This window comes from Coffea eugenioides, chromosome 1 (assembly GCF_003713205.1).
Source record: "Coffea eugenioides isolate CCC68of chromosome 1, Ceug_1.0, whole genome shotgun sequence".
Taxonomy (NCBI): Eukaryota; Viridiplantae; Streptophyta; class Magnoliopsida; order Gentianales; family Rubiaceae; genus Coffea; species Coffea eugenioides.
Genome location: NC_040035.1, coordinates 16,278,492 through 16,303,754, shown reverse-complemented (window position 1 = coordinate 16,303,754; position 25,263 = coordinate 16,278,492).

Below are 25,263 nucleotides of genomic sequence, written 5' to 3'. Positions count from 1 at the left end.
CATTTTCACACACGTTCACATACATATCCCACACACTACTTTCACATACTCAAAAAGTAGGGCGCGACAGGGGTGAGCTAAAACTCAATGAGGTTTCAAAAGGGAAAATCAAGTATTTATAAACCAGTGCGTAAGTGTTACTTTGGAAACACATGTAGAAGTAATACTTTTGTTGGAAACTTTATTATGAGTACAACTCATAAATCATTTAAAAACCACTAACGTACATTTGGAATGCATGACCACATAAATATATTTTCATGAATTTTAGTCAAACAAATAGTGGCTCGTCCGACTAGAAGAACATTACAAGGATTGCTTCGTCTCAGAGATTAATGCTCATGAGGAGTCTTACCCGAGAAATGTCAACTAGGAGAGCAATAACAGTATTAATAGTAAAGCAAACACAAAAGGATACAGTACTCGGTCCACTTCCCGTCCTTATAACTCCCGTCGGTAACTCCTTTGGTTGACTGGCCATCACCTTATCCCTCCAATGGTAATACTCGAGTATACCAAAATACAGTGCCCAGGGTTATCAACCTATCCGACCGACCTAAAATAGGGTTGGGGCAACAATGCGATCTCAGATTACTTAAACCACTTTTGAAATCTGCCTTCAAGCCTCAACTTTTCTAAACACCCCACCAGACCCCCATTACAAAAGCCGAAAGTCCTAACTTCTGTTCTTTGCAATGGCCCTGTCAAGAAACTTCTGATGCCAGAAAGTTTTAGCTGTATTTCTTAATTGCTTGGGTATGGGGTTGACACTGCTCACCATGTGAAAACCCACAAGGTCGGGAAAAGAGAAAAGGCAAAAGCAAAGCCAGAAAAGAAAAATGCAAAAAGATTCAATGCTGAAGTCCCTGTGGAGCGATTATAAAAGTCAAGCAAAGGTCAAGATCTTCATGTCCAAAATTGGGGCAATTTTAGAAATGCGATCTTCGGTGCAATGTCCTTAAAATCTTTTTTCTTTAACTATCGTTTTCCCAGCCGCATTACAAGCTCATAAAGTCCATCGTTGACTTATCTCTCATGACAACTCAAAGCAAGGGTTACGCTCCCCAGAAATCTACTTGTCACTCATGATCATGAGTTATAACATGTATTCGCATGTTTTGGTATCATTTCTACCCCTCTGTTACAAGCTTACAAAGCTTATATGTTGACTAAATTTTCTTAAGAAATAAGGGTGACAAACTATGTTGCTTTCACTAAGACGTGATATCGAATGAGCACAAAAATAAGACAAATCTTGACCTCCCATTTTCTTTAGCCATTTCCAAATCAGAAATAACGCCTATTTGATTGGTCCTGAAAGATGAGCCAACAAGAAATGGTGACCTGTTACCCTGAGCACCGATGCTAAAAGGGAGGAAGAAATCTTCTTGAATTTGGTGTTACTCTAAAGGATTCATCATGAAATTTCTATATGAGTTCAAACTCGACGTTTAAATTTCTTGACATTGTATATATGATTATTTTTTAAATTTTAGAAAGTGCGGTTTCTCTTTGTTCAAATAAATGAGGAATCATCTGAACAAATTTTTACAATCAAAGGAGCCCACACTGGGGCAAATTTTCTATTTGTGAGATTTCACGAAATAAGCCCACACTGGACAGATTTTGTAATACATTTGAGATTTTAGTCCAAGAATCAAATAATACATTTTTCAAATCAATCACACTGCTCGTTGCATGAAATTTAAGTGCATGTCATACTTTGGTAAGCCCCCTGTACAGGTATTCATGGTTGAAATCGACGAAAGAGCATCTGGTGATGTGGAAGGCCGATGCTGAAGAAAGAGAAGAACGAAGGTAAAGGGACCTATACTGGGGCAAATTATTTTTGAAAAGGTTCTCTCGAAAAGGTCAAAAATCAGGAAAAAAAATAAAATTTAATGTCTTGTGGGCAAAGTTTCAGCGTATGCCGCGCACCCTTCTATCCCCCCTTTCTTCACAATCACACTTAATTTCTTGACCAATTGGATGGCAGGACTGGGTCTTATCCCACTGACCATTCACAAACATCACGTTGGGCCTGGATTTTGTGCCGCCAACTTCATAAAATCACATTGGGCCGGGATTGCTCGAAGTATGTTTTCCGTGTACTTTCAACTCGCATGACAATTTCAAGTATAAATATTACAAAGTTTTACTGTTTAAAAAGGCGAGCAAGTGTTTCACGACTACTCTCCAAGTGAATTCCAATTTCTTGATTTTTATTGAATGAAACGTCTAAGTTTCGAATCTTAGTCATGTTTCAAAGTTCTCAAACTGAGTTTTATCGCAGATTTGGACTCCGAAACCGGAGTATAACCTGAAAGTGACCAGTAAAGGCACTATATCTTGTGGTGAGTGCTTTCAAATACCGAATTGCACTAGATACTTGAACTTGATACGTGACCAATATGAGTACATGTTATATACGTGAATTGATAGGGCAAGAGTGTACTTTATCGCACTTGCCCTTACGTGATATACTTGTTTATTGATTGCAATTGACTTGATATACTTGTTTATGATGTGCGCACTTCCTGGAATTCCAGAAACCCTGTGGCGAGTTACTCTAGTCGAGCCGGCAAGGGCTTGGTCGATTGGGTAACGAACCCTGGGTCTCTTGTTTTGTCGAGTGGAGTGATATCTCCTCGACTAATCGGTATACTCGAGTATTACCACCCGTGTTTATTGAGGATTTTGGGCCCAGTAGGGGGTGTGAATGGTGGACGGAGAGTAGTGTAAGTGGTGCTCTACTGGATTGGTTCCTTTACTTGAAAGTTGACGGAGTGTCAACTATTACGTGATCAAGCTCCTGATGATGAAATGGGAAGTTGGCTCCTGAGAGCCATCCGTATCCTTATGCTTTGGAATGAATATTGTTTATTGGATTATTGTTTCTTCTGAAAACTTTTACACTCGCTCATTTTGAGATTGCTACTTGAAGTGTTATTGCTCACTTTTATGAACTCTTCATGCTCGTTACTTTGCTATATCGAAAACTTGTATTTATAAATAATGGTCAATTTGCTATTTGGAACCTCACTGGGCTTTTAGCTCATACCACGCTATTTGTTTTCCTTACAGGGGGTACGAGCGAGGCATGAGAGGTGTAAAGACTAGCGTAGTCTAGTTGTTTTTGACTTTTGACTTTTGACTTGTACTCGCGCTATTCCTCGAATAGAATGTTTTATATATTGAGGCTTTGTACCTTGATTTTCATCAATGTAAATTCTAAACTTGAATTGCGATGTTATTTATGGTCCATGAATGAATGCACGTGATACGAGTGAGTGAGTCCTGGCGAGAGCTGGGCAGGCGGTCCGCCAAACCCTTTGGTACGCCTCAGGGGAAGGTGGGGTCGTCACAGATGGATCAGAGCTCCTATTGAGCTCGTGCCGGGTGAGGGTTCTCGGACTGTGGGGATTGACTTGTTAAGTGTGGAACAATTGTCTATTGTTGTGGACCTTAGATATGTATGTTGGGTAGGAATCTCTAATATGGGTGATTTGCTCTTGAGCCTGGCCAGCTTGAGTGGTGAATTATCATATTTTCGGATTCTTGTCCCCGAATACCAAAGAGTGACACCTTTACGATAAGTTGAGATCTCGCGTAATATTGGGATAAGTTTGGATTGTGAAAGCAAAGGCAAGGGGAATGCGAATAGCCTGGACTTGTAATATATTGAAGATATTCATGGGATTCAGTATCCTTCTTATTCACGTGTTTCGAGCCTTGATTAAGTGTAGTGCCTGAACGATACCTAGGGTTAATGTTTTATAAGTTATGTGACTTGTTTTGATTGAATGTGTTGTATTGCCTTGTTTTATGATTTAAAGGGGTTTATGATTTGCATTATTCTGTTTTGTGCTGTTTATATTTATATAGTTACTTAGTGGCTATATTCTATCATTGATTAGTTGGTTATATTGTTATAGTTGATTCGCTACGAACCATGGAGGGTAGAAGAAGTCAAGCTAGGGAAACTAATCGAGGACGCGGTCCTAGTCGTAGCCGTGGGGGTAGACAAGCCCAGGAACCGGTACGAGAACCGAGAGAGGAAAGAGAGGCAACGGTTGAACCACAACCTGAACCCCAAGCTGCAGGGGGAGATCAAGTGGCAACTGCCATTCAGCAGATAACTAACATTCTGGCTCGGTTAGTGGAACAACAAGGTCAAGCCCCTGTACATCAACCTAGGGACCCTGATAATGGGCAAGATAGGGCCTTAGAGAGATTCCATAAGTTCTCTCCACCCAAATTCGTAGGAGGGCCAGACCCGGATGGGGCCGAGAAATGGCTGGAGGCCATGATAAATATTTTTGCTGCCCTAAACTATACAGAGGAGAGGCAAGTCCAATTCGCTGTTTTCCAGTTCGAGGGGCCAGCTAGGGCTTGGTGGAACGTAGTGAGGGCCAAGTGGGAGAGAGAGGCGACTGCATGGACCTGGTTAAACTTCGTACGGGAATTTAACGAAAAATACCTTCCACCCATCGTCCAGGAGATGCGAGAGGACGATTTCATTAAACTCCGCCAGGGAATGTTGAGTGTAACTGAGTATGAGACTCAGTTTACAAAGTTGTCCAAATTTGCCCCTGAACTGATAGCTACGGAGCAAAGAAAAGTACGGAGATTTGTGCAAGGGCTAAATGTGAAGTTACAAGAAGCCTTAGCGGCAGCTCAAATTAACACGTTTACGGAGGTTTTGGAGAAGGCCCAACGAATAGAAATTGCTAGGGCACAAGTGAGGGCTTTTCATGCAAAAAGGAGAGGTGCGCCTGGTGGAAGTCATAGGCAAGGACAAGGTGAATTAGATATGCCACCCTTTAAGATAGGTCGAGGAGATGGTGGTGAGAAAACTTCAGGGATGTCTAAGGAAAGTACTCCAAGGGGAGCTTCGCGTGGCTGGGGCCAAGCAAGAGGTGCCTCACAAGGAGGTCAGACCTCAGCCCCTCAAGTATCTTGTGGGTACTGTGGGAAGGCCAATCATGTGGAGAATGATTGTTGGCGAAAGGTAGAAAAATGTTTATGGTGTGGTAGTACCGAGCACTAGCTTGCAACCTGTCCCCGTAGATCACACCTAAATCCTGAACAAGCGAATGTAGGAGGGAACCACTCAAGAGTGCCAGCTAGAGTGTACGCCTTGGAACAACAGACATTACTTGAACCATCGGAGATAGTAGAAGGTACGATGCGTGATTTCTATCGTTTAACTAAGTTTTGGCTATAGTGAGACCTGAGAGCTAGAAACGGATATACAAGGAAATACCCTATGTTATTTCGAAGTGCATGTATGAATTTCGAGAACGAAATTCTTTTAAGGAGGGGAGATTGTGACACCCCGAATATTGGGAGGTTGTTTGTAAAGAAGATACTAAAGTGTATTTCTTTGGATTTGATTTAAAACCTTATTTTGTTTTAAAAGACTAGAAACCCTAATTTTAATCACTGAAATTGTAAAACCCTCGCGTTTTTCTTAAAAATTTCCTTTTATTTGGAAATTCATTATTTATTAAAGCCCTACTACCCAATCGTTTCACAATAAGTGCAAATAAACCTAGAAAGTAGGGTTTCACTTTTGGTTTCAAGATTGGAGCAAAATTAGGGTTTTCGCGATTTTTCGCCGGATGAATTTTCGGTACTGAGCAAGGATCAAATTTGGTGATTAAAAGTGACTTTTAAGTGAGAAATAATATGTAATTAGGGGCAATGATATAAGGTTAGTGAATAGGAAGTAAAAATAATAGTACGTGTGTTTTTAAGAAAAACGGTGCGAACCGACGGGTACCGTGCACTACCGATTGAACGCACCACTTGACCATCATTTTTTTTATATACTTAATCTCTTTAATATTAGAGCCAAACATCAGCTATAAAGCTGAGCAAGCTGGCCGAATTTTTTGACCAAAAACAACAAGGAAAAGGAAAAAAATTAAGAACCAATCTTGAAGCAACAAGTGGTAGTCTTTCCTTGGTTGGTTGACTAATGAATTTACATCATATTTATCCCTAAAATCAACTCCAAAGCTCTTCATTTCTGCACCATCACAGCCGAGAGAGAGAGAGAAAAGGGAGAGCAAGAAAAACAAGAAAAACAACCATTTCATATTGAGTTTGATCAACCAAGTGAGAAAGAAAGGAAACTAGACCGATTAAAGTGTTAGTTGGTGAGTGGGGAAGCTAGAGGAACTAAGAAATTTCAAAGGAAGTGGAGTATCACTCTTCCAAGCCTTGTTCTTGAGGTAAAAAATTTGATCATGATCCTTGCTCCTTTAAATTTTGGTTTAAGATGTTATTTAGATCATGTTTTAGCTTGATTACAAGATAAGCAAGTTGTTGTGATGATTCTTGGATGAGATATGCAAGCTAGGGTTTGATTAATTTCTTCCTAACCTTGTTTCATATTTAGTATATGTTGTATATAAGAGTAGATAAGGGGCTTTGGTAGAATTGGAAGCAAGAAATTGGAAGGATTGACTTGAGAATTCAAAAATTCCAGATTTCTGGAATTTCAGGATTACATTCTGTCCGATTTTAATACTCATCGTTAGAGGCAAAATTAGGCTTGGCCTAAAACATTAAAGTTGTATATAATGGTATTTTATAGGTGCCTACAGAATTTCAACTCAATCAGAGCAAGGTAACCCGTGAAAAGACCAAAATACCCTCACTGTTTTAAGGTTTTTCCCAGTAGTTCGTTTGGTCAGTTTATCCAGTTTATCACATTTATTCACTAGGATCCGTACTGATTTAGCTTTTTTCCAAAACATGAAAGTTTTATTATTCTGACCTAGATTTTAAACGCCACCAAGAACACCTTAATCGGACCTTGGTAACCTGAGATATGACCATTCCAGTACAGAGCGGTTAAATAGCCGACTAGTTAGATTTTGGTTCGGTAAATTGAGGATTTGACTAAGTTGCATTGGAAACTGGACTAAGTGATCTTCATAAACATTGTATACCTGTGTCTTAGCTTCGAAACGGTATAAGTTACGACTCAATCCGATAAACGTAGCCTCGGATGTGTTATTTCCGTAACCACACGTCAAATCTGTCTTTTGCTAGGTTACATTTCCGCACTTGTTATGACTTTGATTTTGTTCTTATGATTGTTATGAGCCTATGGAACGGCTATATACTTGAATCTATGATATGTATGACTTTGGGATTGGCTGAGGAAAAATAATGAAGCCTAAATGGCTGGAAAATTAGGTAAACACAAAGGGCATGTTGCCCAAATTTACGCTCGAGGACTATAAAAATACACTTGCGACTTGGGTCGAGTTGATATGAATAGTACTTGAACCATCTAGGGTACTTGAGTCTTCTTGTTTCGAGGTATATAAGTAAGGACTTGGCCGAACTTGTACCCTTGAGAAATGCAATCATGATTGCTCGAAGTATGTTTTCCTTGTGCTTTCAACTCGCATGACAATTTCAAGTATAAATATTACAAAGTTTTACTGTTTAAAAAGGCGAGCAAGTGTTTCACGACTACTCTCCAAGTGAATTCCAATTTCTTGATTTTTATTGAATGAAACGTCTAAGTTTCGAATCTTAGTCATGTTTCAAAGTTCTCAAACTGAGTTTTATCGCAGATTTGGACTCCGAACCCGGAGTATAACCTGAAAGTGACCAGTAAAGGCACTATATCTTGTGGTGAGTGCTTTCAAATAATGAATTACACTAGATACTTGAACTTGATACGTGACCAATATGAGTACATGTTATATACGTGAATTGATTGGGCAAGAGTGTACTTTATCGCACTTGCCCTTACGTGATATACTTGTTTATTGATTGCAATTGACTTGATATACTTGTTTAAGACGTGCGCACTTCCTGGAATTCCAGAAACCTTGTGGCGAGTTACTCTAGTCGAGCCGGCAAGGGCTTGGTCGATTGGGTAACGAACCCTGGGTCTCTTGTTTTGTCGAGTGGAGTGATATCTCCTCGACTAATCGGTATACTCGAGTATTACCACCCGTGTTTATTGAGGATTTTGGGCCCAGTAGGGGGTGTGAATGGTGGACGGAGAGTAGTGTAAGTGGTGCTCTACTGGATTGGTTCCTTTACTTGAAAGTTGACGGAGTGTCAACTATTACGTGATCAAGCTCCTGATGATGAAATGGGAAGTTGGCTCCTGAGAGCCATCCGTATCCTTATGCTTTGGAATGAATATTGTTTATTGGATTATTGTTTCTTCTGAAAACTTTTACACTCGCTCATTTTGAGATTGCTACTTGAAGTGTTATTGCTCACTTTTATGAACTCTTCATGCTCGTTACTTTGCTATATCGAAAACTTGTACTTATAAATAATGGTCAATTTGCTATTTGGAACCTCACTGGGCTTTTAGCTCATACCACGCTATTTGTTTTCCTTACAGGGGGTACGAGCGAGGCATGAGAGGTGTAAAGACTAGCGTAGTCTAGTTGTTTTTGACTTTTGACTTTTGACTTGTACTCGCGCTATTCCTCGAATAGAATGTTTTATATATTGAGGCTTTGTACCATGATTTTCATCAATGTAAATTCTAAACTTGAATTGCGATGTTATTTATGGTCCATGAATGAATGCACGTGATACGAGTGAGTGAGTCCAGGCGAGAGCTGGGCAGGCGGTATGCCAAACCCTTTGGTACCCCTCAGGGGGAGGTAGGGTCGTCACAAGGCTTCTCACATTGGAGATGACACAGTAGCTGAACCCGCCCAGTCTGGGGGGTCAACTAGCCCTACGATGGATTAAGCCTTTACTTCTAGGCTATTCCTTTGGATGATTTTGACTATTGTACATAGAAAGGATAGGGGAGGTTGTGACTCGGTGGTTGTACAGCTTTCTTTTGACCACTTGTGCTAGGTTTTTGTTTGATATGACTGTACGACTATATCTGTACTCTTGAGGCTCGTACTTGCTACTTTTGGTCCTGTTATTTTATAAATAACTGTTAAGAGCCTTTATGTACAGTGTTTTGATTGTTGACTTGGATCTTTGACTTTTGACTTTGACTTTATTTCGGCATTGGCCTTTAACTGCTTTTCAATTTCACTCATTTATCGTGACTCCGATTCCATTTCTTATAGGACCTTTAAATATGAATAAGCATATATTGTATACCCCTATTTGCTTACCCTGTTAGTTATAATACTTGGGCCCTAGACTAGTGAGTAATAATGGAGACTAGACGGTGATATGGTTGGGGCCAGGGGTGTGGATCTCGGTAGGTCCAGGACTAAGAGGAGGAATAAAGGTCTGTAGTCAATTAGAACCAAGGACCCGAATGTGGAGAAGGAGACCAGATAGTTACAGCTATCAATCGTATGACTGATCTACTGTTTACTGGCCCATTCGGTTGACCAACAAGGTCAAACACCGGGTAACTAGTAAAGGAACCTTGAAGTAAGTGAAGATAGAGCCCCGAAACGGTTCCAAAAGTTCACATCTCCTAAATCTCTTGGAGAACTAGATCCCGAAATTGCCGAGAACTGGGTTGAAAGAATGGAAGATATTTTTGCTGCCTCGCGGGGTCTCTGCGCGAAGTGAGCTTGTGGCCAAGTGGTGTTATTGTTCCGATTATGTGAGTCAGTGGAAAGGACTAGGTGCTCTTCTTGGGCGTAAGTTATGACTCATGACTGTTATAAGCGTAAACCCTTTATCATGATACTTGGGGAAGGTAGATATGTACGTCGGGTAGGAATCTCTAATATGTGTGATTTACTCTTGAGACTGGCCAGTTCGAGTTGTGAATTATCTTATTGTGGATTCTTGTACTTGAGTACCAAAAAGTGGAGAGCCCTAAAATAAGGGTCTGTATCTTGATTGCACTTGAGATAAGTTTTGATGGCAAAAGTCAAAGCACGAAAGATCCTAATATTTGACCTAGTTATTGGACTGAATGAGGGAACGAATCTCCGAAGCTATCATGGACTAATCTCGAAATAGTCTGACAGGGTTTCTATAGACGGTGGCTAGATTGTAGCGTACGTCGAAAAATTTGTACTGAAGACCTATTTCCTTCTCCTATGACTGTGAAGACTTGATAAGTGTTTATTTCGAATGTGAGGCGGTTTGATTGCAACTATATGGATATTTTTACCCCTTGTGATATCCTTTCCTATACTTCCTTGACACCTATCCACTAATGTCTAAGTATGGACTTGACTCGATTATTATCGTGGCGAGATTATGAGTTTTGTAATTATGCATAGGGATTTGAAAAAGGAATTGGGTTCTATACTTATATGCAAGAGCTTGAGATAGGATGTAGAACTTTCAACATATAAAGTACGCTTTAGGGATTCGTTATGTATATAAGTGGCAATGGTACTCCTTGTGTTAAGACTCCAGAATAGGAATAAGTGACACAGTATTTTGAAGTATTGTCCCACTTGTGTTCTACTTTCCCGTCTATCTCATTTGAGAATAGCTAAGTTTAATTGCTCGTGGTTGGACTGGAAATGAACGAACTTAAAAGTTATATGACTAGAGCTTCCATGAAGCCAGTCGTAATTAGAGTTGCCTGGCAAGCTATCATTGAGTTAAGTAAATCGGCAAGGTGACAAATGTGACTGATCTGCAAAAGAAAATAGAGATTATTTGAAAGGAAGTAGAGTTCCGAAAGAGAGTAACTGAGCACTGGGAAGGACGAAGGAAACAAGAATACTTGGAGAAAATTGAACTACGGCACCAGAACATAGAATTGAAAAAGAAATATGAAAGGATTCCAGAAGGGGTATGCAATAAGTTTGAATTAGTGCATTTGCCTAGTCGAATAGCATCTCAAGACATCCCTTGTCACGTTAGCCCTTAGTGAGTGGTTGGGCAGTATTGGATCCTTGCCCATGAGTCTATTGCTTTAATTTAGTCTTTAAGTTAAGTGAAGATTTCCGTTTGTTGTTCCAAAGGAATAAACTATTCAATGTATAGTGTATGGGTTTGAGAGCTAGCAAGAATAGTAGCCAAGTTTTAACTCTTTTTTTATCGAGATTAAGTTTGTGTCACATTCTTCACCTTGACTAAATCAAAAGTTGACCAAATTAGTTTCATGTTCCTCTTGCTTGGCCGAACAAATAGAGAAAAAAAAAACCAAAGAGAGACCCTCAACTCTAACCTCAAAGTTGTACTTGAATCTTGAGTTTCAACCAACTAATTTGCAAACTACTCTATAGAAATGATAACTAAGGTAGATTTTAAGGTGTTGGTGGGTGATTTTGGAGGAAGAAGCTCTAAGTTTTCATCTTTCTTGAGGTTATAGGGTAACTTTGGCAATAAACTTTCCTCTACTTTAAATATATGCAAACTGGTGGTCTAGGGTTTCAATTTCGGTTGTTTTATGAGAAAATATCATGGTTTGAAGTTGTGTTGTGAAATTTTCAGTTTTATGATACTTTTCTGTCCACACATGATACTTAAGTGTTGGCTATGGTTTGGTAGCTTTGCTATGTGAAATATCTAGCTTTTATATGCTAGTTTGACTTGCCTATAGAAACTTCCAGCTTGTGATTAGGAATTTCAGCTTAGGGTTTCATTTTCTAACTTGAATAGGTGACAGTTATATGCTTGATGTAGTGAGTTGTTGGCTTGATATTTATATGCTTGAGTTGAAGCTATTTCATGGGAAGAATGAAGCCTTGAATGGGCTGGAAAAAGTTAGTAAACACAAAGGATGTGCCGCTGAAAATTTTTCCGCAGGGAACCTTGGAAAGTTTTACGAAATTTGTTATATCTTGATGTAGAAAAGTCAAAATTGAGTTTCATTTATTATGTTTGAAACTAGGTTTAGAGTATCAGTATTGTTCTCAATTCCCATGAATATCTACGATGTTTCAAAGTTGACTGAAAGTGTATACCTGTTCTGTCTGTTACTGGGTGAAGCAGCAACTTTAGATTGGAATTTGACTAACTTGTGGATTGGATCTTACAATGGTACCTTCTAGAAAGTTGTAACAATTTGAATCTATATTCCGACGGTATAAAGTTTATAAATTTTGGACATAAGAATCTCGAGATATGATTTTCAAATGAGATCACGCAAAACTAGAAAATTTCTATTTTCCTAGGATTATTCCTACTTACATTTCCAACTTTAGGATTGGAGTTGGTAAACTATTTTGAAGTTGGTTTATGAGTGGATTGAGGCTTAAATAAAAGGAAAATGAGTTCTTCAAATCATTTTAGGTCAGACAGTTTACAACTTTGCATTTTGAACGTCTTTTCTACTTTCTCCAAACATTTGGCTATAAGTGATACTTTTCTGCTCTAAATGACTTTTGTAACATTGATTAGTAAGGACATGAGGATTATTCCTCGATTGGAACAAGCTAGTATTATATTTTGATAGGTTATACGAGTATGAAACTTGTAAATTAATACATGTTTTAAATAAAGATTTGGAGCCTCAATTCCTATATAATATGGCTTTGTATTGCTGGTCTTTTACTAAAGCATGTGCTCACAGGACTCGAGAGAGTTAAAAAGGATATTCACCGAAACTATTGCGAACTACTCAGTAATCAAGCTGAGAATTTCGAGGGTGAAATTCTTTAAGGGGGAGAGAGTGTGAGAACCCTCATTTTTACAATACAATTTCCCCAAACTACATGCCTTGCACCAAGATTTAAACCACCTCTTATATGCCCTAGCATTATATTTTACAATGTGTTACAACAAATCCCTTGTATTGACCCACACTTTAAAACACAATTTTCTTATTTACATGCCTTATTATAAGATCTAGACCATTTAATATATGCCCTTACAATATATTTCCTATGTATTATAATAATTTCCATGCATTTCATTTCAATTCATTTTACTTGAAGTAAAATATTTCCTTGAGCTAGGTTGTAAATAATTCACCACATGTAATTGTCCAAGTGTTCTTTTATTAGTGGTAGAGACTTTATATGAGAGATTAGAGGTGTTAACTAGGTATTGGTACATTTGGAAGGGTTAAAACATCATTAGTCAAAGAATTAAGAGAAGTTGTGGACAAGAATTGGGCCAAGTGGCAAAACCCTAGTCATGCATCTTGTTTGACCAAAGATTAGATGAATTTTAAACCAATTTTTGCTCCATTCCTCCACCATAATTTCGTGCCCTTCTTAGCTTCCAAGAGAAGGAGAGAAACTCCATTTTAAAGCTTTCTAAACCTAGTGTGAGCTTGAGAGAAAAATCAAAAGAGAAAGATCTAGAGTTAGTGAGAAACTTTCCTCCAATCCTTGTGGTTGTTCCAAGCCTAAAGCTTCTATTGTGGTGGTTTGTTTGGTGACCAAAGCAACTTGTAAGTAAGGTATGTAATCTTTAAAATTTTGGGTTTATGATGTAATATCATCTACTTGAGGTTGAAATGGTGAAAAACAACTTGTTATGGTTGAATTTGGGGTTAGTTTCTTGAGTTAATCAAGTAATGGTTAGGTTTACTAATATGCATACCAAGTGTTTGATGAAATGTCTAACCCTTATTCATGTGTGTTTATGAAGTATTGATATGTTTTAAACCCCTATTTAGTTGGATCTAATACTTGTTATGTGCAAGGAATGAAAATAACAAGAAGAGTAGAAGTTAGAAATTTTTAAAGTGTGCTGACCGAAACTTTTAAAGCTTGCTGCCCGGTTTTTCCTTGATATTTTCATGCACATTTTGGCTACAAATGTGAGTGTTATATGTTGGGTTATGTGTGTGGAGGTTGTCTACAAAAAATTAGCCAATTTGGTTGAATAAAGTTTGAGTTATAAACAAAGGAGGAAAACTGGAATAGGTCCAGAAATTTTCTGTCCAGCAATCTTGTTAAGGTCATAACGTGTTACTCACTGATCAGAATTGAGTGCCGTTTGTTGCAATTGAAAGTAGACTCTTAGAGCTTTAAAACAGTACAAAGCTCATTTTCTGGTTCATCCTGAGCGATCCGTGGCGAGTCTGGAAAGTTGGCTGTCCCGGCGGTACTGTTCATCCGAGACAGTCCAGAAAGTTCATTTGGTTTCTTAATTTTGAGCCACTTATGTTGGGATTTTGGGAATGGTTTCTTCCAGACAAATTTATCCTTATGAACCTAGTTTCCAATGCAACTGACGGAACCTAATTCCGACTTTCCCACAATGAGCAATGACCATTTTCCCGAGGCTGGCCGGGCAAGACAGTTTAACCCGTAATGAAGCCTTTGAGCTTTAGTGAAACTTTTCTTTTGCCAAACTTTCATGTACATACTAGACTTGTTTTCCATGAACTTTCACCGTGGTTTAGACCCTATTTTCATGCCAGATTAAGTAGCTTAAGCTACTCACTTGGCCTCTTAATGAACCTATACTTCAGTAGGGAACGAATCCAATTATTAATGTTTTCACTCGTTGACCTAGGTTTGGGCAACGACGGTGATCGTAACTGAGACGTTTGACGTCGATTATTACTTTTGCTTGATAGGTGAGTGTTCCACTACCTGCTACTTGTTATGTGAAATATTTGTGTACTTGAAAGTATTGAATTGTTATTGTTTGAGCCAAACACTGTTTTAATTAAAATTGAGGCGAGTGTGTACTTTATCGCACTCGACCTTCCTTGTTTTTTTTTTCTTTTCACTGAGGCTCTACTTACTGAATGAATTAACGTGAAATGAGATATTACTATACATGACTGTGCTTAAGTTGCGTGGATGACATTCCACCAACTACTGTTACTGTTTGGGTACCCAACCTCATAGGTGAGTCGGTTGTATCGAGCCAGCAAGGGCTTGGTCGAGAAGGCCGATAAACCTTGAGGACTGTTTACTGTTCACTGGAAATTGAATCTTGCATGGAGGTCCCTGGTGAAGCATAGCCGTTGTGCTTGCTTGTTGTGTTGTCCAGCACCACCAGTGATAAAATCCTCGGCTTGATACTGTTTCATTGGAATCCTTGAGCATTGGAAACTCGGATTCCTGGTATACTCGAGTATTACCAAACTACTGTTTATGGAGTGCGGGCCCGGTGGGGGGTTGTTTGGTGGACGGAGACTGGTGAAAGTGGTGTTCTACGGACCTATATACTGTTACAAGTGTTGACAGAGTGTCAACAGGAGGCAATTATGATCAAGCTCAAGTGGACCTTTGACTTTTGAAAGCCACCCGTATCCTTGAATTGAACTGTTATTTTACTGTACGGTGTTTAGTTGGCTATTTTGTGATTTTATGTGGCTATGTGTTTACTTGTTTTACCTGGAACCTCACTGGGCTTTAGCTCACCCCATTCCCTTTGTTTTCCTTAACAGATCGGAAAGGGATTTGATCGAGGGCTTTCTTAGCTTTATTTTGCCGTTCTTGCGTTTTGAGGTTGTAACTTTCGTTTAAGCAGACTTGTAAGCTTAAATTCTTAAGGATGATTTATATTATGTAATTTTGAGTGAAGCGTGGTAAGTTGGCATGCGATGATATATGTACTAAGCTGAATTGTTGGATTAGTGATTATTTTTGAGTTAGGGTTTCAATCCCCTGCATTGTCAAATGTTACACTCGTTTCATTGATGATATTAGTACTTTGAACGACTGAGTCCTGGCGAGAGCTGGGCAGGCAGTCCGCTGATACCCTAGGGTTTGCCCTAGGGAGAGGTGGGGCTGTCACACATCAAGCTTCATTTTTTTAGTTAGTTGCAGAAGTTTAAGCCTTCTACGTAGTTGCATGCATGAACAAGAAGGGAAAATTACACTTCACTCCCCTTAGCTTCTACTGATGCTGCACAAGCCCAATTATGTTCCAATTTCTTGCAATTAGGTCCTAAAATAATTGCAATTTGAACCATTACTTGACCTTCTTTGCTCTTGGACCTATGAATTTCCCAAAATGAGTTAATTGGGCTTGAGTGATTGGTTAATATTTGCAATTGGGTCCTTGGTGGTTTTTCTATTTTAGAAATTTGATCAATGATTTACCTTCCATGGAAATTATGCATTATTTGATTTCATTTAAGTTGTAATTGGAGGGATTTGGTGGTTTTATTTATACTTTATTATTTAATTGGTGCCTTGACCCTTTTATTGTTTTGAAGCTATTTTTCCTTCATTTGAATACCAACTCAAGGGAGGTACACCTTATCCTTTATTTTTGACTTTATTTGACCCTACGTGCGTATATGTGTCTTATGTGTGCAATTGCATGATTTTAAGTGTTTATTTCATTTTCACTTTATTTATTTCTCTAGTTGCTTAGTTTTTGCTTTAATTTTAGTTCAATTTCATCATTTGGGAGGCACTCGAATGCCGAAATTGTAATAGTTAGGAATTTAATTGTTTTATTCCTTCTTATTTCCCCTTTTAGATTGTAGTAGGCTTCCCCCTCCTGATGTAATAGTTAGGGTTTCTTTGTTTTTCTTTGTGTGATTTGCATGCGTATGTGCTATGTGTTTAATTGCTTTCTTAGGGTTTGGCATCTAGATATGCATGCTTATGTGTTATGTGTTATGTGAATTACGTGCTCACATGCCTACTCGCTTTAATTATGCACATTTATTTATGTATGTACGATGGATGCAAAATGCACGAAACCGTGGCTAGTCCAACGCTAGTCTAGGTCTTCCCCTCAAGCTCTTACAAGTCCAATGCTTGTGAGAGAGCGCTAGTGAAAGACTAATCCAATGCTAGATCCAATAGGACCGTCCCTCGCTAGTACATTCGCATGCCTTCATTTCATGATCATGCATTTTATTTTTTACATCTTTGCATAACCCTTCTCCCTTTTCCCGCATTTGAAGTATGATCACAGGGTTTTTGCATTTCCTTTTAGCTACTAAGCTCATTTGCTTGCGTAGGTCAGGGATACCCCTTGGATATGGGATATGGACGAGTTTGGCTTTTTAGCCTTAGCACGCTCGTATTCCCTCTATTAAAAGGAAAAATTGAGTCACGAACATTAGTCCCCCGTGTGACGCCCCGAAAAGTATAAGTGTGAGAACCCGAAAATTTTCTACTTTTCTAGGGTTTATTTTTTAAACGCCCGCATTTTCTACATTTTCTTGATTAGAAAAATTCCCCAGATAAAGTTTATGAGCAAAAATAGTTTTAAAATGATTTTTCTAGTATCGGTTAGTTTTTGAGAAATTAAAAGCGTATTTTGGATGTGGGACCCGCAAGTGCGGTAAATGCATTATATTTTTGACAACTTGTTGTAATTTTGTATTAAGTGATATTATTTTACAAAGTGTTAAGATATTTTTATTGGAGAGACAAAAGGATAGAGTTGCATTAATGGTGGTGACAAGTGTCACTATCTCATTGGTTTTACTTTAAGATTTACTATTCACTATTTTGACCTTGGACCAAAATTGGTTAAATATCTTCAAAAATCACAAAAAAATTACCATTTCTTACCTCTTGTTGGCCGGCCATCTTGTGCAAGGAAGGAAGAAGAAACTCTTCACGTTCTAGCTACTATTTGGTGCAAATCACCCAAAAACATTTGCTTACATCCATTTTACTCCATAAAATCTTTCCTTTTAGTGATAGTGAGTGGTCTAGTGAAGTTGTTTTGAAGAGCTAAGGTGTCCACAATCCCTATCTCTCTTGTTACTTGGTAAGTGATGCTAGAACACTCTACTACACCTAATGATGTTTATGTTATGCTTAGAAGTAGCTTGAGTGATGGTATATGTGATTTATTTCTTGGTTTGAAGTGATTTGGTTGAGTTTTTTATTTTTTAGGAATTTTCTGGTTTCATATGATCTTGATGGTGTGGTTGTTTTTGATGGTTGGTAATAAGGGGCTTTGACTCTAGTGGGTGTGAATTGTTGATAAATGCAATCAATTTTGGGTTTGGAAGAAATTCTGGAAAATTAGGGTTCTTGGTTGAACATTCTGTCCGAAATTTTAGGTCATAGATAGAGGCCGAATTGGACTTTTCCCAAAACATGAAAGTTGTAGGTATTGATGAGTTTGAAGTGCCTGCAAAATTTCAGGGCATTTGGAGTAGTATAGAGTGAGTTATGCCGTTTGTACTGTTGATGTTTTTGGTGAACAGAATGTGCGAACTGCGATAGTAATTGTCTGTTTTGACTGGAATTGGTTTGGATTTGGTTGTTGGTGTCTTCTGATGAAATGTAGCTTGATGTCTTATCTTTCATGTGCCTTTGGAATCAATGCAATTGGACCTGTGTTGGCTGAGATAGACGTATTACAGTTTTGTGTGATTTGGGAACCTGCAATTACGATTCTGGTTTGGTATTTGGCATATATGACTTAGTGGTGCTGGGATTTGGACTGAGTGACCTTCTACATTGTTGTAGCCCTGGTTCTTAGCTTCGAAACGGTGGGTCTTGCATCTTCATCCGACCATCGTAGTGCTTTTGGCACCATTACCGCAAAATGACGTCAAAACTGTTTTTCTGGTTTTGCGTTTAACTTTCATTTCCGGACTTTTCCCTAGCTTGACTTGTACTAGTACTACTTGGAGCTTGTTGGATGGCTATTGGATGAACTTTTTGTTGTGTGTGTACCTTTGGGACTGGCTGAGGATATAATGAAGCCGTGATGGCTGGAAAAGTTAGCAAATTCAGGGGAAGTGCTGTCCGAACTTTGAAGGGACTTGTTGCATTGGGTTTGTGATCTAAGACTTGGATTTGAGCAAGGCAATGCTATATGATGGATGGTTTCAGAGCCGTGGAGGTGAGTGACCCTAAACTATTTCCAAAGTACTTGTGAAATGTTTCTTGCATTAATTATTCGATTGCATATCATGCGTGCTTGCATGTGAATTCATGACATGATTTGGCTTCAATGAGTTCTGGGAAAGTCTTGTGCTGGACACCAACGTCTCCACCTTGTTTATGGTTCATGTTCATGGTTATCTGGAGCTCAAAAAGGGGCTTCCTCTCTCTGTTCGTGTGTTATGATCTATTTGAGCGTTAGGTGTTCTTGTGCAATGATTTCACTGGCTCACGAGAGCACTAAACGGACATTTGATCTCTGAATCATGACATCATCGAAATCATCAAAATGCCACATTGTGAAATATATTTGTTTAATGATTTTCCTGGTTACTCGCTGAGCTTCTAGCTCACCCCAAAAATATTTTATTCCCCTCCACAGGGCTCAAGGCGAAGGAAGGGCTTGTTTTGCTTATTCACGTGATTGGATGGCCTATGTTTTGTACAATTTGGATTTGGAATCATTTTATGTATAGTTGGAATTGTTTCCGCTTCGCTTATGACATGTAATTTTTGGAGAATTTGATGTATATTGGAGATTTATATTGTAATATTTGAGGTTTATTCTTGTACTTGTTTGAGGACTGTAGTGATCGACTGAGTCCCGGCGAGAGCTGGGCAGGCGGCCCGCCGAACCCTCTGGTTCGCCTTAGGGGGAGGTGGGGCTGTCACAGTTGGTATCAGAGCTTAGGCTTCAGATCTCTGTTGTGTATCCTAGGCTTGAAGTTTAGGATGCCGGACAGTGGGTTTGGTTTGAAGTATTAGTGATTCTTGCGGGATGTCTTGACTTGATTAGTACAAGAGGGAATGTCGAGGACGACATTCTTTTAAGGAGGGGAGATTGTGACGCCCCGAAAAGTATAAGTGTGAGAACCCGGAAATTTTCTACTTTTCTAGGGTTTATTTTTTAAACGCCCGCCTTTTCTACATTTTCTTGATTAGAAAAATTCCCCAGATAAAGTTTATGAGCAAAAATAGTTTTAAAATGATTTTTCTAGTATCGGTTAGTTTTTGAGAAATTAAAAGCGTATTTTGGACGTGGGACCCGCAAGTGCGGTAAATGCATTATATTTTTGACAACTTGTTGTAATTTTGTATTAAGTGATATTATTTTACAAAGTGTTAAGATATTTTTATTGGAGACACAAAAGGATAGAGTTGCATTAATGGTGGTGACAAGTGTCACTATCTCATTGGTTTTACTTTAAGATTTACTATTCACTATTTTGACCTTGGACCAAAATTGGTTAAATATCTTCAAAAATCACAAAAAATTTACCATTTCTTACCTCTTGTTGGCCGGCCATCTTGTGCAAGGAAGGAAGAAGAAACTCTTCAAGTTCTAGCTACTATTTGGTGCAAATCACCCAAAAACATTTGCTTACATCCATTTTACTCCATAAAATCTTTCCTTTTAGTGATAGTGAGTGGTCTAGTGAAGTTGTTTTGAAGAGCTAAGGTGTCCACAATCCCTATCTCTCTTGTTACTTGGTAAGTGATGCTAGAACACTCTACTACACCTAATGATGTTTATGTTATGCTTAGAAGTAGCTTGAGTGATGGTATATGTGATTTATTTCTTGGTTTGAAGTGATTTGGTTGAGTTTTTTATTTTTTAGGAATTTTCTGGTTTCATATGATCTTGATGGTGTGGTTGTTTTTGATGGTTGGTAATAAGGGGCTTTGACTCTAGTGGGTGTGAATTGTTGATAAATGCAATCAATTTTGGGTTTGGAAGAAATTCTGGAAAATTAGGGTTCTTGGTTGAACATTCTGTCCGAAATTTTAGGTCATAGATAGAGGCCGAATTGGACTTTTCTCAAAACATGAAAGTTGTAGGTATTGATGAGTTTGAAGTGCCTGCAAAATTTCAGGGCATTTGGAGTAGTATAGAGTGAGTTATGCCGTTTTTACTGTTGCTGTTTTTGGTGAACAGAATGTGCGAACTGCGATAGTAATTGTCTGTTTTGACTGGAATTGGTTTGGATTTGGTTGTTGGTGTCTTCTGATGAAATGTAGCTTGATGTCTTAGATTTCATGTGCCTTTGGAATCAATGCAATTGGACCTGTCTTGGCTGAGATATACGTATTACAGTTTTGTGTGATTTGGGAACCTACAATTACGATTCTGGTTTGGTATTTGGCATATATGACTTAGTTGTGCTGGGATTTGGACTGAGTTACCTTCTACATTGTTGTAGCCCTGGTTCTTAGCTTCGAAACGGTGGGTCTTGCATCTTCATCCGACCATCGTAGTGCTTTTGGCACCATTACCGCAAAATGACGTCAAAACTGTTTTTCTGGTTTTGCGTTTAACTTTCATTTCTGGACTTTTCCCTAGCTTGACTTGTACTAGTACTACTTGGAGCTTGCTGGATGGCTATTGGATGAACTTGTTGTTGTGTGTGTACCTTTGGGACTGGCTGAGGATATAATGAAGCCGTGATGGCTGGAAAAGTTAGCAAATTCAGGGGAAGTGCTGTCCGAACTTTGAAGGGACTTGTTGCATTGGGTTTGTGATCTAAGACTTGGATTTGAGCAAGGCAATGCTATATGATGGATGGTTTCAGAGCCGTGGAGGTGAGTGACCCTAAACTATTTCCAAAGTACTTGTGAAATGTTTCTTGCATTAATTATTCGATTGCATATCATGCGTGCTTGCATGTGAATTCATGACATGATTTGGCTTCAATGAGTTCTGGGAAAGTCTTGTGCTGGACACCAACGTCTCCACCTTGTTTATGGTTCATGTTCATGGTTATCTGGAGTGTGAGAACCCGTAAAACCCTAATTATTTTCCTAGGGTTTATTTCCCCTTAATTGCATGTTTTCTGCAGTTTCGGGCCTAGGAATATTTTTCTGGTAGATTTTATGAGTAATTATAGTTTTTAGATGATTTTTCTAGTATTGGTGAGTTTTTAGAAAATTAAGAATATATTTTGGACGTGGGACCCACTAGTGCGAAAAGTACGGCAAAATTCGGCCAATAAGGTTAAGTTTCGGATACTGGTGGAAATTTATCGGGTGTTAAGAGATAAGTAGAGGTGACATGGCATTGATGTGAGAGGAACCAAGTGATAGGAAGGCATTAAATGAAGTGCCAAGTGGCACTATGTGATTGGTCCACTTGTTGGACATTTTTGACTTTTCTTATCATGGATTAAATATCTCAAAAATTGACTAAAAATTCATTCTTTCTTACCTCTTGTTGGCCGATTCTCTCTCTTGGACAAGGAAGAAAAACTTCTTCAATTTACAAGCTTCAAACTATCTCAATCTTCCATTCCAACCAATTAAACTTAGATTTGCTCCATAAAATCACTCCATTAGGTGCTAGTAAGTGACTTGGTGAAGTTGTTTTGAAGCTCTAAGGTGGCCAACCTCTCTATCTCTCTTAATTTCTTGGTAAGTGATGCTTGAACACCCTACTACACCTAATGATGGTTATATTATGCTTAGAAGAGGCTTGAGTGTTGGATTATATGATTTATTTCTTGGTTTGGCTTGATTTGGTGAAGTTTTCCATTTTATGATGAATTTTCTGGTTTCATATGATTTTGATGTTTTGGACTAGTATGATGGTTGGTAATAAGGGGCTTTGGCTCTAGTAGGTGTGAATTGTTGTTAAATGCAATCAATTTTGGATTTGGAATGAAATGTGAAAAGTTAGGGTTCTTGAACCCCTATTCTGTCCGAAATTTTAGGTCATAGCTAGAGGCCGAATTGGACTTTGCTCAAAACATGAAAGTTGTAGGTATTGATGAGTTTAGTGTGCCTGCAAACTTTCAGGGCAATTGGACAAGTGTAGAGTGAGTTATGCCGTTTTTAGTGTTGCTGTTTTTGGTGCACAGAATGTCCGAACTGCGATAGTAATTGCCTGTTTTGACTGGAATTGGTTTGGATTTTGGAGTTGGTGTCTTCTGATGGAATGTAGCTGGATGTCTTAAATAACTTATGCCTTTGGAATTTCGGCATTTGGACTTGTATGGACTGAGATATACCGATTACAGTTTTCTGTGTTTTGCAAACCTGTTTTGGTGATTCTGGTTTAGTGTTTGGCATTTTTGACCTAGTTGGGTCAGGAACTGGATTGAGTGACCTTCTACATTGTTGTAGCCCTGTCCCATAGCTTCGAAACGGTGGGTCTTACACCCCCATCCGATAATTGTAGTGAGAGTTGTGCCATTACCGCATTAGGACGTCAAAACCGGTTTTCTTATCAAGGCCTAAGTTAAAGCCCTTTTCCTAATTTCTGGTTTCCTATGATGCTTATATATGTTTACAAAACCCTATTGGGGTTGTGATTGGCATTATTTTGTGACTCTCTATCGAGTCTCATTGCATTTGTTTACGTGTTCTAGGGCGTGACGGTGGTTCACGACATTCTCCTGACGGAAGTGCATGAAATAGCACTTAATTGATTGGTGAGTGTACTACTCACTTGTGTGCTATTATATGGCTTTGATATTTGAACTTGAGAGTGTACTTTATCACTCTCACTTATTGTTTCACATGTTATTGAAAAGTTATTGGAAAGTTATATGAACTGTTATATGAAATGAAATACATGACTTCAAATATTATCCATGAGCTCAACCCCATTGGTTATTGATTGAATCGAGCCGGCGAGGGCTTGGTCGTGCCAATTAATGTGCCTTGGGGCAACATCATAGGGAATCTTGTAGTATGAGAGACTCTTGATTCCGGTTTACTCGAGTAATACCACAATGCAAGTGTTTGGATTTCGGGCCCGGTTGAGGAATGTTAGGAGGAAGGGAATGGAAGTTAAGAGGAGTCTACGGTTGGTTACCTTTCAGACATTGACGGAGAGTCAATGAGACCTGATCAAGAATTCAAACGAGGAAAAGGGCTCTTGAGAGCCACCCGTATCCTTTTATCCTCATTATTAATGTGTGGCTTTATTTATTTTGGTAAATTGGACTGTTAAGCTTGAGGTATCCATGAACTTGGTTGCTTGAGTTGTATTCTCACTGGGCAATTAGCTCACCCCGTTCCTTTTGTTTTCCTTACAGGAATATGACTCTTTTGGAATGAATTTTGATAAATGGTTGCCGAATGAACTAGATGAATGACTCTTTTGTATTGTATATAAAATGGGACCCTAAATGTATCATTAGGGCCGTTTTCACTTTTGTTTTGGCAAACCATATATGTAGCGACTTTTGTATCACTTTTAAATGTCATTTTGGTTTGTAAAGGCTAAATGTTATGTGGTTTATGTAATTCGATGTTTGGTTGGGTTCGGACGAGTCGGTTACTATTCATGGCCGACTCCGGATTTTGTTTCTTTCATTTTGGGTTATTTTGCCCTTTTGCCTTATTTGCGCGCGTTATAAGTTCCGGAACGTGAAAGATCGCTCTATACTGCACCGTTAGTCCTGGCGAGAGCTGGGCAGGCAGTCCGCTAACCTCTTTGGTTCGCCTTAGGGGAAGGTGGGGCTGTCACATGGAGCTCAAAAAGGGGCTTCCTCTCTCTGTTCGTGTGTTATGATCTATTTGAGCGTTGGGTGTTCTAGTGCAATGATTTCACTGGCTCACGAGAGCACTAAACGGACATTTGATCTCTGAATCATGACATCATCGAAATCATCGAAATGCCACATTGTGAAATATATTTGTTTAATGATTTTCCTGGTTACTCGCTGAGCTTCTAGCTCACCCCAAAAATATTTTATTCCCCTCCACAGGGTTCAAGGCGAAGGAAGGGCTTGTTTTGCTTATTCACGTGATTGGATGGCCTATGTTTTGTACAATTTGGATTTGGAATCATTTTATGTATAGTTGGGAATTGTTTCCGCTTCGCTTATGACATGTAATTTTTGGAGAATTTGATGTATATTGGAGATTTATATTGTAATATTTGAGGTTTATTCTTGTACTTGTTTGAGGACTGTAGTGATAGACTGAGTCCCGGCGAGAGCTGGGCAGGCGGCCCGCCGAACCCTCTGGTTCGCCTTAGGGGGAGGTGGGGCTGTCACACCCCGTACCCGACATGATGCATTCCTTTAAGACATGTATATTTCTATAATTATTTTATTCTTTTCCTTTTCTTAGAGTCTCATATTTTTGCATTATTCGTGACTTCTCCAAAGGGTTATTATTGGGCATCACAATTAATGTGATTGGCACCATTCAAGCTTTGAAGAGAAATTTTGCCCTCCGATACCCCCTAGGTTTAGGGTTTGCATTCATATAGTACGTCCAAATGTGATAAATTCTTTGGTTAAGACGAGAAAATCTTTGACTAAATCACGCAACTAGCCTTGGCTAGGTTGAAGGGGTGCCTTGGATTTTTATCCTTGCCTTCCCCTTCGTCAAATGTGACTCCCGAGTCTTTTTCGTTGGTTTACGTAGATTAGGAGTCGTTTAAAAGGGGTTTCTTTCTACCTTTTCCTCTAAAAATTCATTTTTAGGTGATTTGGTACACCTTAACTCTATACCAAGTGGCGACTCCGATTTTTATTTCAAAAACCCTTTTTAAACTATATTTTGGGTCAAATCGTCGCATTTTCAAGTCCCATTTAGACCCATGTTTTCATTTTCTTTTTAAATCAAAAAATTCATTTTCCAACAAAAA